The sequence below is a fragment of the Micrasema longulum genome, unplaced genomic scaffold, assembly GCF_059751315.1.
Source record: "Micrasema longulum isolate JH-2025_06_02 unplaced genomic scaffold, ASM5975131v1 h1tg000131l, whole genome shotgun sequence".
Taxonomy (NCBI): Eukaryota; Metazoa; Arthropoda; class Insecta; order Trichoptera; family Brachycentridae; genus Micrasema; species Micrasema longulum.
In genome coordinates, this window is record NW_028277337.1 from 959,794 (window position 1) to 969,265 (window position 9,472).

Genomic DNA, 9,472 nt, shown 5'->3' on the forward strand with positions numbered 1-9,472 from the left:
CGCACTGCTGTCTTCTATGGATTCATTTAATCCATAATAAGCCCTTTTCTGAAGTACGCTTTTTATGTGATATTTTAATTTATTATCAATCATATTTAGGAAATTGTTGGGTTTTCTATTATAGAAGCGTTAACATAAATATGTGACTTTAAATGATTTTTGTGAATATGTTTATATAAATTGTCACTCTGAGCATGATAATGGTTTCTCGATTTGTGGGAACATTTATATTGGCCCTTTCTGAGCGTGATTATTGTTTCTCATTAGTATGAGTAAACATATGCGACTTCAAATGACTTTTTTGTATACATTGAAATTGGCACTCTGCGCATAAGAATAGTTTTTCGTCGGTATGAGCTAACACACTTTTTTGCGTAAATTTAAATTGGCACTCTGATCGTAAGAATAGATTTCTGATGAAATCTAAATTGGCACTCTGAGCATGATGATGGTTTTTCACCGGTATGAGTTAACAGTGTATTTAAATAACTTTTTTGCATACATTTAAATTAGAACCTGAGCATCAGAATGATTTCTTACAGGTATGAGCAAACACGTGCGATTTTAAATCAGATTTTTGAAAACATTTAAATTGGCACTCTGAACATGAGAATGGTTTTTCACCAGTATGAGTTGACATGTGGTATTTTAAATGAGATTTGTGAGAACATTTAAATTGGCATTTTGGGCATAAATATGGTTTTTCACCGGTGTGTTTTAACATGTGTGATTTTAAATGGCTTTTTTGTCTACATTTAAATTGGCAATTTGAGCATGAGAATGGGTTTTCATTGGTGTGAGTTAACATGTGCAATTTCAAATAACGTTTTTGTTTACATTGAAATTGGCACTCTGAGCATGAGAATGGTTTTTCACCGGTGTGAGTTAACATATGTAACTTCAAATTATGTTTTTGTGTACATTTAAATTGGCACTTTGAGCATGAGAATGGTTTTTCACCGGTGTGAGTTAACATATGTGTCTTCAATACAATTTTTTGTGTACATTTAAATTGGCACTCTGAGCATGAGAATGGTTTTTCGCCGGTATGATTTAACAGGTGTGATTTTAAATTAGATTTGTGAGAACATTTAAATTGGCACACTGGGCATAAAAATGGTTTTTTACCGGTGTGCTTTAACATATGTGACTTTAAATGACTTTTGTGAATACATTTAAATTGGCAGTCTGAGCATGAGAATAGTTTTTCACCGGTATGAGTTAACATGTGTGATTTTAAATTAGGTTTCTGAAAACATTTAAATTGGCACTTTGAGCATGAAAATGGTTTTTCCCCGGTGTGTATCAACATGTGTGATTTCAAATTGCATTTTTGTAAACATTTAAATTGGCACTCTGAGCATGAGAATGGTTTCTCGCCGGTATGAGTAAACATGTGGAATTTTAAAGCAGATTTGCGAGAGCATATAAATTGGCATTCTGAGCATGAGAACGGGCTTTCGCCGGTGTGAATTAACATGTGTGATTTCAAATAGCGTTTTTGTTTACATTTAAATTGGCACTCTGAGCATGCGAATGGTTTTTCACCGGTGTGAGTTAACATATGTGACTTCAAATGATGTTTTTGTGTACATTTAAATTGGCACTCTGAGCATGAGAATGGTTTTTCACCGGTGTGAGTTAACATATGTGTCTTCAAATTAATTTTTTGCGTACATTTAAATTGGCACTCTGAGCATGAAAATGGTTTCCCACCGGTTTGAGTCAATATGTCTCGTTTCAATTGAGTTTTTTTAGAGCATTTATAATTGCACTTAAGGCAAGAGAGTGGTTTCCCGCCGGTATAAGTTGATATGTGCGTTTTCAAATTATTGTCCTTTGGAGATGTATATCGACACTTAGAACAGGTGAAATATTCTTTACTTGCTTGTAAACCTGAAACAAAAAACATTAAAAAGTATGAAACCTATTTAAATCCTTAAATAAGCTAACAAAAAAGAAAAAGGATTAAAAATGGAAATATTTCTAAAACAACACGAGCTTTATAGAAAAATAGACGGGGAAAATGGCCAAAAAAGTACAATTAAAAAAAAAAAACATTTAATCGAAAACTCGTATTTTTGTCAGTTATTATTTTATTGTTTGATTACCCATAACCGCCTAAATAGAAAATACTAAGGGAAATTAGAAAAGTCTACACTTTTAGAATAGACAAGGTAATTTTAATGAAAAAAAAATACTACTATGCTAATCAAACAAAATGAAAAAAAAACTTTTATTTCAATTACCACAAAAATTATCGCAGTAATAAAGCTAAGTCATAATTCATGGCTGCGTGCCTATTAAAAACTCACTACTGTGACTTCCACAAACTTCCAGTGTTGTAATATTTCGATACATCGCATGAATAATACAACACTGTAGCTACCGCAACTTTAGGTCAACAATTATGGAATATGAGGTTAAGTCCTCTGCGTACCACTATCCGTAGTCCACAGGCGTAATCTCAGAACAGATAATGTGGAAGGGAGTAGTACTTACTTGAGGCAATTTCGTGGTTACGAGAGGAATCTAAACATTCTTGTTTAATGTCAGGATAATCAATGTCTATCTCTGTAAAAATGATTATATCACTGGTGATCCTAGGCTGGTCAGTACTGGTTCCCGGTTCAGCATTCACGGAAGCAACAGCTGGCTCCTCGGTTTTGTAGGGACATGGGGCCCCTTCCCGAGTATGGAAGATATTTCCTTTTACATCGCCAGTTTCCGGTTCAGTCTTAATATTGACTAAAGCGGTTTCCATACTTTTTATTTCAAGAATATATACAAAATAAATGTTTGATTAATCTGAAGATCCTAAAAATTATACAAATTATTGATACTAAAAATAAAGTAAGAAATCCCAAGAGCGAGACTAAAATGTTTTCCTTGGTACAGCTTTTCCCAGTGAAGAGTAGATTGTTAATTAAATTATGTAATTTATTCGTGTAAAGTATCAAATAAATAAAGTTAAGTTATGTTTTGAAATGGCAAAATGACGTAATATAACATAGGAAGGAATACGATGCTGGAATTGAGGAAGGTCGTTTTTCAGTCCCCCAAAAAACTACGACAAAAGCAGGTTATTTAGACATTTTAAACAAATATTGAGCTTTTAAGAATGTGGATGTCACAGAACTTATGATTTGTCATCGACTGTATAAAGTGATTCATCAGTATGCCTAAGATAGAAGACTTCACATTCTCGTATGGAATATTTCTGTACGTTTGGTTTAGACACCACATAACTGTTACAACTTGCTAGTGCCTGGCCGAGTTACCCGAATTAACATGTAAATGTATCTACAACAAGCCACAGTGCATACCCCCAATAAGGAGAATTCATGCATTTTCAAATGAATGGGCAAATGATATAGATTACAGTATATCAATTCATTATCTTCAAATTTAAATACCTAAATAATACAATGTTGATTAACATTTTGCACGTTTTATTAACTTATATCTGTATTCTGATTTATTATATTTCTAACTTCTTCAAATTTTGTTTCCTTTAATATAACTGATGGAAAAATGCTTTTTTGTTCTCTCCATTGCAATATATGTATGTACTACATGTAAACCCATGTATATTTTAATAATATGTAAATTTGATTTTTTCATTTTTCTTCTTCTTAATTCATTTTTATATTTTGCTACTTTTGTGTAAAACACGTGTCTGTCTTTATATTTATATGTGTAAAAAATGTAAAAGCCTACAAGGCGTCTTTTGATTTCCAAGATTGACAAGGTAGATGTTAATTCTTTAATTCGTGTTATCAACTTCAATTAGCATTAGTTAATGCTATGATATTTAATTGAGAATTCACGATACGAATTATTCTAATTATTACTAATTATTCCATTACTAAACTGTTGGCAGAAAAACTAACTCACCTCTAGCTAAGACGCTTGCCCCGCGCACGGGAGTTCTGGATTAAATTCCAAGTGAGATCACAATACACAATAACTAAATGTGATTTTTCACAAGCCTGGTTTTTCACCACTGTATTGGCCGTTGTGTTTGCTACAGATCAAATACATCTACGGTTTGATTTTACAGTTACTCACTTCTTGTGGCGAATCGAATGGAAAAACATAATTTTACCGTCCAACAATATCGTAATATACGTATTTTTAATCAACGAGACAGGGAGCGGCGCTCAGCGCTTGACATAAGAACCATAGATGAAATGTAATGTGGCAATCCACAGACAACCACGTAAATTTTAGCTAGAGGTTATTATTATTATGGCCTTACTTTTGAACCTGGTATAAAATTACGCAAATAGGGTTGGAATTAGGATGGTACAGTATTTTTTTTTACTTATAGCCCTTGCATAAAGTTATTTCCGGTATAGAACTGAAATAGCGACCGTAGAAACTTATTCCACATTTATTTTAGCGACTCACGCGGTATAGCATTAAAACAAGCCTGCAATCTGCCATCACATTTTTTAGAAGTAAAATAGATTGCATTTATTTTGAATTTACACAATTTAGAAAACAAAGTGTCTTTTTACAGATTTGAAAGTTGAATATAAAAGAGTGTAAAAATAAACATCGAGTGTACAATTTTTATTTATTTATTTACATACATGTAGATTATTACACATTACATTCAAATAAATTTTATTTGGAATTTGTTTTGAAAATAATATATGTTTTTTTAATGTTATATTTTAAAATTTTATTATTTATTTATTTATTTTATTTTTGGCCTAAGCCAGTTACAACAATTACATGAAGAAACATAAATACAAAAAACTATACAAAAATAACACAAAACTATGTAGCAAAGACAAACAAGAGCATTACAATAATGGGAAACAACATATTCATAAAAACAAGACCTATAAGACTTCGAGCTAAACCATGCCAATCCAACTTCATCCTACAATGTTTTAGTGGCGAGGATATCTTCGAAAACCCAAAAGATCTATCCCAAAAAAATTTAAGTCGTGTGACGAATTGACTAATCTACACATTTTGGACATTGGGGCATAAAAGCAAAAGTTGCTCTTAGAAGATTTAATGAATAGCAAATTTTAACCTGGTCTGTGATCTGGTGACATGGTTGGGAACATGAATAGAAATTGATGTCCACAGAGATGTTACACCACTTAAAGCATTAAGCATTTTGAAAATGCATATAAGGTCTATTTCAGTGTTACGTTTCTCCAATGAAGACAGATTAAAAGATTGCTTTCTTTCAAAATTGGAATCATTACCCCTTTGTAATCCGAGCAACGGAGCAACCCTGCCACTTTTTTTAGAAAATGGTGTTGGGCAGACTCGATATGGTCAGTATGAGTCCTGTAGAATGGAGACCAAATAGGAGAATCGTATTCTATACCCTGTTCAACGAGACTGACCCTCGTTGCACGTGCTCGCCACGAGCCCAATGCGTGAAACATGGTCCGTCTAGACATTCAACGGTCCGCTTTACAGATTTAGCTTAGTGTGTAATATCGAATTAAAAAATATTTTAATGACTGGAAATCAATTAAAAGATTAAAACTGTAGTTTTCAAATAATCAGTTAACATTATTTTTTCCCATTGTTTATGTTTGCAATAACTGCATACCTACATTTTTGTTTATGAAAAAATATCTTAATATAATAATACTTACGAATATACAGTAGCGAGCACTGAAATCTTTCCACCTATCAGAAAGGACTAGTGCAGGTACAAATTAGTTCTAAGAACTAATTACCCCAACCCCTTTTATTTTTAAATAGGGTCTTACTCAAATAATGACACCAGTTTTGTTGTGACTTTCAACGTGTTGAAATCAAGTATCAATATTTTTGTGAATTATGACAAAATTTAAGCAATTAAGCGTTTTACAAAAAATACAATTTTAAATTTGGCGACGCAAAAAGTGAGTTCCAGAGCTATAGCAGTTTAAATTGAATGCAGTCACACTGCAGTGTTAGATTGTATAGGTATAAAAAAAGGTTCTGCAAGTCTAGAGCGAAAAAAGGTACTGGGAATAAAAAAAAACAACATGCAGAGGATCGACTGCTGAAGCAAATTTGTTTGCAGAATCGATTCAAAAGTGCCGTGGAAATAAGGGCAGAGTTAATAAGGGCTGGTAGTTCTGAAGTGGGTATTCACACCGTACGCCGAAGACTCCGGGAGAGCGGCTTTTTTGCTAGGAGGCCTAAAGGCTATAAGGCTCTTACAACTATTTCAGTATATTGCCATCATAATTTTTCTACAAGAGAGTAGGCAGAGAGGATGTAACGACACAACGCCACAAAAGAAAAAGTTGTGTATTCATGCATATTTTCTCCATATACATTTGAAATTAAAAATCAGTGACAAACTGTTGATTTCGAATGTATTTAAAAAAAAAAATTATCATCTCCAAAACCGCACCTAATGGAACATAAGATGATGTAAAATAAAATAAATAAAGCTTATTGCAACTATTTAGTTTAAAGTAAGGCGACCGATCACCCACTTCAGGTGATATTTCAATAATGATAAAATATTTCAGTGTGATACGACACATTAAAAAATTGTTTCATATTGACCATCCCAGCAATTCAACCCGGAGCTTATATCCAATGGCGAACGGCCTATGTAAGTGATTATGCACAGCTTTCCATTACATTTAATTTTTGATATTAATGTTTTATTCTAATAGTATTTACGGAAAAGGAATAATATTAAATTAAAATTAATTTTATTGCAACAGAGAGGGAAATAATTTTTGAGAAGGGAATATGAGAGTCTAGGCATTTACAGGGCTAATGACCTGTCATGGGCTAGTTTAAGTGGCTACTTTACAAACTGTGTAACATTCACCAGTAAAATAAGAAACTAGCTGATTACAACAACTTATATTTCCGCACATAGTGTCACTTTATTTTATATTTAAAACCTTTAAATATTATTTTCAAACTTTAAAAAAAAAAAAAACTATATTCCCTTGATAGAATACGGTTGACATTTATGACCACCAGTTTCTTTCATTCGCCTGATTTAACGTAGAACGCGGCAACTTTGACGTTTTCAGAAATAATGTAACGGGATTTCGCATAATTGGTTTGCTTGAACTGGAATGTATCACTGGGATAAAATGTGGAATAACCGGTGAACGACCAATATGTTTGTATGAATGTAAAGTGTAATGATAAATATACTAATCCAAGTCCCAAAATCTGGTATAGTTTAACCCGCCCGGACACAGACACTTCAGGCTCACTAATGTCACTTCATTATCAATTTACCAATAAAGATTTATCGAATCTCTGTTTTAGTCTGGTATGTAAATATCTAACTATCTAAAACAAAATGCATTGTACGTGTACCTACTAACTTAAATCAACAAGTAATTAAATATTCTTGATTCTTTTTCATTGTATTTACTGGAAAACATTATATGTAAAAGTTTTTAAAAATGAGAGCGAAAGATATTAATAATCTGGATTGAAAAATTAGCCCCTACCGATCACGCATTTCGTTTGTTTATTTGGAGGATCTTTTAAAAATATATTTACTTTATAACAGCCGTGGTTCGTCTACCAGCGAGGGTTTGAATATTATGAAAAATGCACGCTTATACACGCAGGCGATAATTTGTGAAATTAAGATCTAGTCTACGGTTACAGTTTTTTATAAACATTTTTTGAATTTTTTCAATTTAGCTGGAATGAATTTTATAAAAAGGAGACCAGACAGGGGAAGAAAATTCAAGTAAATTACGAACATAAGAAAAACACATTTTTTCAAAAGTATTGGTATTTTGAAATGGTTTGCCTGTGCGTAATCCAAGTGTTGTAATAATTTTTTCAGTGATACTATCGATGTGACTATAAAAAGTTAATTTTTCGTCTAGAAGGATATCTAAATCACATACCGTTTCGACAAATTTAATATTTGTATTATTTAATTTGTGATTGAAATCGATATCACTGTTTTTTCTTTTGAATGATATTTTTAGGCATTTTTCAGAGTTAAGCGATAGTATATTATTTTTACAATACACTGATAGTCTAGTGTCTAGGTCATAAAAAAAACATAAATCGTGACGTACGTATTAGGGGCGTGGCCAACAGTGGCGAGCCATGATTTATTTTATAGGTAATCTATTAAAATTTTTCATTAATTTGTACTACATATAAGTACTTACATAACATGTAAGTAATGTAATTATAAATGACTTTTTTTGTGGTTCTGTGAAAATCAACTCAAACAACAATTATTATAAACCACGCGATAAACGCAGCTTTATTCTACACTATTTTAATACAATACTTGTACAAAAGTTTACTAACAAATACCACAATGACATTCCGCAGATATTTCCATTATGATCTGTCATTGACAGTACTGTTAGGACTTGAGCACTGGCCGATTTCGTTTAAAATGAATAATGCCTAAAATGGCCACTGCAAACAACACCTGTCCTATGTGATACATAATAATATGTCGACGGTATCCCATCAAAGAAAAATAGTCCTTCGGAAATAATGTTCGAAATACTAGTTTCCAAATAGAGAATCTTCTAAAAATATTTGTAATCTGCAAGTTTGTTTTAGTACTAAAAAAGTCGACTTGGGTTAAAGACGAAAAATACAGTGTACTTTTTTGTATGGAAGAATAAGCTGAGGTAATCGGCTAGTTTCATCGTTCAGTAGAATGGGCTGGGCGCCGGCGCTGGGCGCACTTCTTAGATATTTTTTTTTAGAAAGATATAAACAGCAATTTATAATAAATAACCATTACTTTATTTATTTTCCCATAAACACGGTTACTATAAATTATTATTATTAAAAGTCAAATATAATGGTAAGCTGTGCATAATCGCTTACTTTGACAATTTGCCCCTGGTGGCCAATGCAATGACGGTTAAAAAAAAAAGATAATTTTTTTTTTTTATGGTTTCAATAGGTAGTATTTTTTTTTATTATTTGACAGTATTTCAAAGACCCCTGTTACTTAAAAATATAAAAAAGTAATATTTCGATATTGTTTCATGAATACCTTTCTGACAGACAATCAATAATTTATCCTTGAGCTTTGACTTTACTAAAAAGAGGCAATATAAAACAAGATTATGAATGATAATGTAAGTGATTTTCTGAAGTCACCTTTTTGTTACCCTGCACCCCAGATCTGGGGTACAGAGTAACTAGTATAAGGGAATAGTTAAACAAAAAAGAGACCATTGGAAACCATTGTTCAAAACAACATTATTTTCAAAATACTTTTTAGGAATTGATTTAGATCAGCTTGCCTCTTTGTTTTATCCTTAGTATACATATGTGGTGATTTTATTTTCAAATGTAATTTTTTAAAACATTGGATTTTTTTTCAGGCGTAGCTTAGTATGTAGGTGAAATAATTCAATTAGAATGAATGAATCTCACCCGCAACAATATCGGTTTCAGCTTTTTAACGTCACAAACGGCAACAGATGGAAGAGAATATGGATGTTAAAATATAGGCAGAACAGTG

The 9,472-nt window shown here is 32.1% G+C and overlaps 1 long non-coding RNA gene across 1 annotated transcript; it reads right to left on the reverse strand.

The window, feature by feature from the left end:
- Nucleotides 1-910: 910 nt before the first annotated feature.
- Nucleotides 911-4,190, reverse strand: LOC148284328 (uncharacterized). Its single transcript, XR_015825144.1, has 3 exons — nt 3,898-4,190; nt 2,503-2,817; nt 911-1,896 (listed from the first exon to the last, which is right to left on the reverse strand). It is a non-coding gene; the product is annotated as an uncharacterized LOC148284328 (long non-coding RNA).
- Nucleotides 4,191-9,472: the final 5,282 nt, after the last annotated feature.